The sequence below is a fragment of the Diceros bicornis genome, chromosome 8, assembly GCF_020826845.1.
Source record: "Diceros bicornis minor isolate mBicDic1 chromosome 8, mDicBic1.mat.cur, whole genome shotgun sequence".
Taxonomy (NCBI): domain Eukaryota; kingdom Metazoa; phylum Chordata; class Mammalia; order Perissodactyla; family Rhinocerotidae; genus Diceros; species Diceros bicornis.
The window spans coordinates 54,812,836-54,818,418 of NC_080747.1; the positions used below are offsets into that span (position 1 = coordinate 54,812,836).

The 5,583-nt window shown below is 39.0% G+C and overlaps 1 pseudogene; it reads right to left on the minus strand.

Moving 5' to 3' along the window:
* Positions 1-1,984: 1,984 nt before the first annotated feature.
* Positions 1,985-3,296, minus strand: LOC131409250 (adenylyltransferase and sulfurtransferase MOCS3-like; annotated as a pseudogene).
* Positions 3,297-5,583: the final 2,287 nt, after the last annotated feature.

Here is a 5,583-nt window from a genome sequence, read left to right on the forward strand (position 1 = left end):
GTTACTTTTACTCTACTCTATTGGAAGTTCTAGCCAGAGCAATTAGACAAGAGAGAGAAATAAATGTCATCCAGATTGGAAAGGAAGAAGTAAAATTATCTCTAGTCACAGATGATATGATCTTATATACTTAGAAAATCCTAAAGAATCCACAAAAAATCTACTAGAGCTAATAAAGATATTCAGAGAAGTTTCGGAATACAATGTTATCATACAAAAGTCAGTGTATTTCTTTACACTAGCAATGAAAAATCCAAAAAGAAAATGATTCCATATACAATAGCTTAAAAATATAAAATATGTAGGAATAAATTTAACTATGGATGTGTAATTCTTGTATCATAAAACTACAAAATATTGCTGTAAGCAATTAAAGAAGACAAATAAATGGAAGGACCTTGATATTCACAGACTGGAAGACAATATTGTAAAGATGGCAATAACCTCCAAGCAATCCACAGATTCTGTGCAATCCTTATCAAAATTCCAACGGCCTTTTTTGCTAAAGAGGAAAAACAGATCTTGAAAGTGACATGTAATCACAAGGGGCATTGAACAGCTAAAACATCCTTGAAAAAGAACAAACTTGGTGTACTCACACTTCCGATTTCAAAACCTTCTACAAGTCCATGATAATCAAGATTACCTTGGACAGATGTAGATATCAATAAAATAGATTGAGAACCCAGAAATACACCTTTACCTTTTGGTCAACTGATTTTTGACAGAGATGCCAAAACGATTCAATGGGGAAACAATAATCTTTTAAAATATGGTGCTGAGAATATTGTATATCCATATCCAAAGGTAAAAAATGAAGTTGTGTTCTTACATCACTTACAAAAATTAACTCAATGTGAATCAAAACCTAAATGTAGGGTATAGAATTATGAAACTGTTAAAAGAAAAGATAGGAGTAAAACTTCTTGACCTTGGATTTGACAACAGTTTCTTGGATATGACTCCAAAGCACAAGCAACCAAAGTAGAAACAGATAATTAAACCTCATGAAAATTAAAAACCTTTGTGCATCAAATGCCATTATCAAGAAAGTGAAAAGACAACCCATAGAGCTGGAGAACATATTTCCAAATCATATATTTGATAAGGGACTTGTATCAGGAATATATAAGGAACTCTTACAACTCAACAACAAAAAGAAAAAACAACCCAATTAAAACATGGGCAAAGGTTCTGAATACACATTTCACCAAGGAAGATAAAAAAGTTTCAATGAACATATAAAATGGTGCTTAATATCATTAGGCATCAGTGAAATGCAAATGAAAACCAAAATGAGATATCACTTTGTAACCACTATGATGGCTACAAGTAAAAAAGCAGAAAAAAGCAACTTTTGGCAAAGATATGGAGAAATTGGAAATCACATCTGTTGCTGCTGAGAATATAAAATGGTAAAACCACTTTGAAATACAGTCTGTTGGTCCTCAAATGTTAAAGCTAGTATTACCATGTAACCCAGCAATTCCACTCCTAGTAAAACACAAAATCCTATCACTTACATTATATCTCAGATGTTCAAGACACCATTCAAGGGTTGAAAACACAAGACAGTTCTCAGAAATAGTATTATATATTTTTTTTTTAAATAAATAAATCAATAAATACTTTCAAGTTAAAAAAAAAAAAAAGAAATAGTATTATAACCCATTTGCAACTACCTCAGCCAACAAATTACAATAAAAAAGCCCTTCCTAAAAAGGAATCCATGTATTCACAGATATTGTAGAATCCCAGGCTCTTCTGTACATTACTGAAAAAAAATGCAAATAAATGTATCTTTAATACTGTTTCTGAGAACTGCCTGGTGTTTTCAGCACTTGAAGGGGTATGGAGCATGTGAGACGTAAGAGACAAAATTTTGCATTTTAAACTTCAGATTATTTTCCTGTCCTGCTTTTATTCCACCTCCCCAATCCAAAAGCTCTCTAAATCATCCATTATACAACAATCCACAATTTTCTCAGGTCAGACCATATCCACCACCACAGTACTTCAGAAATGTTCCATGCATTTTGGCAGCCCAGTCCATAAGGCCCCCACAACTCCCTGGATTGTTAAAGAGACTAACTCTTGGACTGCTCTCAAGGACTACAGGGTCTTCATGGCTTTCTGGGAGTCACTGACCAAATTGGAAATCACATAAATGAGGAGAGCTGCCCCTTCCTGTGTGCCCTGCTTCCCTTCCTGGATTGCCTCTCCTAAGAGTTTCAGGCTCTCCATCCCTCTGTTCCAAATATTTCAAAGGTATGCGTAGAGCATGAGGCAAAAGACAGATGTCTACATCCACTTGAGGCCTGATGTCCAGCAAAAGTTAGGGTGACCCAGAATCTAGAAGTCGCTTATAGTCAGTGACAACTTGCTCCTCTGGGGTCAGCCAATGCAGGGGCAGAACTTATTGGTGGTGAGGAGTAACAGAAGGCTTCCTAGTTCTTCAGGTAGTGACAGTGTATTCCGTCTCTGTAGCCAAATACAGCGCATATGTTTTCTGAGGTCATCAAAGAGCAGCAGGCTGCCACTGTTACACAGACCCAGTCCTGCAACAGTATTCAACACTTCCAGTGCCTGCACGTGGCCCAGGACTCCAGTTACTATACCAAGCACCCCGCCCTCAGTTGGCCTCCAGTTGGTCACCATTTCCACTGGAGGTGGTTGGGTGAAAACCAGGCCCGCTGCCATAGTGGTAGACTGTGATTTGACCCTCCAAGGGCAAGGCGCTGGCCAACACGAGAAGCCGGCCGGCCAGCACACAGGCATCGATAACCAAGTAGTGAGTTGGCACGCTGTCTGAGTAATCAGCCACCAAGTTACAGCTGCGGACCAGGTCGAGCAGTATGGTTCTGTAAGCGCCTGATACTAGAGCACGCAGACCTGGGTGGAATCAAGGCAGCGCAGCCAGCCGGCGGCAGAAAAGCTTTGGCCTGGCCGGCCTGTGCCTCGCCATGCAGCAGTTGGCGGGCCAGGTTGCTCATTTCTACTAGCTTGTAGTCCCTAAGGCATGGGCCACCGAACTCACCGCACCCCTTGTCCAGCACTGATGCGGTCGCCATGCATAGCTGTCCCTGCATGCCCAGCAGTCCTAGCTGCTGGCTTATGCGCAGAACCTCTTTTCCGGACAGGGCGGCCTTAGGCTGCAGGGTCAACACCTCAACCGGCCGCTTTGGCTCCTGCTCCACCAGAAAAGCGGCACTCAGGCTCTGCTTCACAGAACTCAGCTCCTCCTCATTCTGGGCAACTTCAGCCTGCAATGCCAGTACTTCCTCCCTGGCAGCCATGGTGGCCTCTGCACTTGTGGAATCTTATGTTTGATATATGCCCCGTGGGAGACAATTTATTGACTTAATTTACATTTTCCTACAATCAGTGCCTTTTGCCATCCTTTGTATGTTACTGGGCATTTTTACTTCTGTGAATCGGCTGTACACATTCTTCATCTATTTTCATATTGGACTGTTTATCTTTGTGATCTGTAATATTTCTCGCTATACAAGGATTACCAACCTTTATCTGTTACTTGTGTTACAGGATAGACTTGAGGAAAATTAATTAAGCCTATATGCATTATTTAACAATATCATCTACTGTGGCACTATATTATTTCGATTTTTTTTAAATGTGTTAATGATCGAGAGGAGTGTGTGGAAAAATCTGTAGTAAAATTTTCCTGTAATTCCCCTAGCGTCAAAGTTTTTATTTATTTATTTTTTTAATACGAGAAGCAGTCTCCTTTTTTTTTTTTGTGAGGAATATCAGCCCTGAGCTAACATCTATTGCCAATTCTCCTCCTTTTTTTCCCAAGGCCCCAGTAGATAGTTGTATGTTACAGTTACACGTTCTTATAGTTCCTGTATGTGGGATGCCGCCTCAGCATGGCCCAACAAGCGGTGCGTCAGTGCGTGCCCAGGATCCGAACCTGGGCCACCAGCAGCATGTGCACTTAACTGCTAAACCACAGGGCCGGCCTCTTTATTTGTTTTTAAAATAAAATCATGACATGCTATAGAGTGTTTGTTATGAGACTTTAATGATGGTCTTGACCAATGAAGATAGGTATGTTTTTCTCACCTGGACCACTTGGATACTAAAGTGATTCCCTAATGTGTATGTGTTAGGAAGGCCTTGAGCATCCTTGTGGTTTGATTCTTTCTATTTCCATAAAATTGACATAATTTTTTATTCTTTGCATTGTTATTATGTATAGTCAGTCATGGTGTGCCTAAGTTTAAGAAAATGGTGATTGTATTATTTTTTTGTCATGCCAAAGGATTAAATGTTTCCATATTGGGTTAATGGGAAGGATGAGACAACAGGCTTCTGAGGAAAGAGAGAAGGAATGAGACATGCTGATCTAGTATGGTTATATAGAATGAGAATCTTTGTTTCAAACTGCCTCCAACAAACACATTGAATTGCTCAGTGTATCTGTAAGCAGCTAGATAATGTTGTGCCTTGTTCTGAAAAAGTGGACATATATATATATATATATATATATATATATATATATATATATATACAGGTTCTATATTATCAAACCTGCAATCGGGAACTTATCTCCATTATCAAAGGCTAAAATCAGAGTGAAAGCAACCAGGTGAATCATTTTAAGGGGCTATGAGGTAAAGAGAAAAAGCTAGTGAAACCAAAGTCTTTCTTAAATAGGTGAGTTTTATAACAGGACCAGGTAGCAGTTGTTATATTTCTAAATCCACATACATTCCACTTGTATAGGAGTTAAATTGGATGAAGACAAACATCTTGCCATGTCTTGAGGTAAGGAATGATGCTGCGGCTGGATGTACAGTAAAAGCCAAGCAGTATTAGCGGTCTCGAAAATGAAATGGAAGGGTAAATCATTTTGCACAATTCCAACTATTGAATAGTTTCTTTAACAAAAGATAAAACTACAAAATTCTGCATCAACATGAAGTTAAAATATTCTGAGTATTTAATAATAATACTGATATTGTGAATAGACTACTTCTTGTTCTTGTGTCCATGGGCAACGTTTGAATACAGTTAAGCTCAATAATTTTTTTGTGTGTGTGTGAGGAAGATTTGCTCTGAGCTAACATATGTTGCCAATCTTTCTCTTTTTGCTTGAGGAAGACTTGCCCTGAGCTAACATCTGTGCCAATCTTCCTCTATTTTGTATATGGGTCTCTGCCACAATATGGCTGCCCACGAGTGGTGTAGGTCGACTCTAGGAACTGAACCTGGGCTGCTGAAGTGGAGCATGCCGAACTAAACCACTAGGCCATGGGGCCGGCCCCTCAATAACATTTTTGGTATGACTTTTGAATTAGAATGATAAATTTCAATATATCCATGCAGTTTTATTTTTATTTTATTTTTCCCCAAGTGTTTTTCTCTTTGGCGTGACATATTCCTAACTTTTAAACAGATAGTAAATCATTTGAAAACAAATTTTGATCTGAGAAGCTAAATTGTGAAAGGTTGTCTTGTAACAGGAGAAAGTGACCCTTACATCTCAACTTCTTCTTGCTGGGATTGACTGGAGGAGTGCCATCTATGAGGCACACCAGCTTTAGGCCTCAGATACAA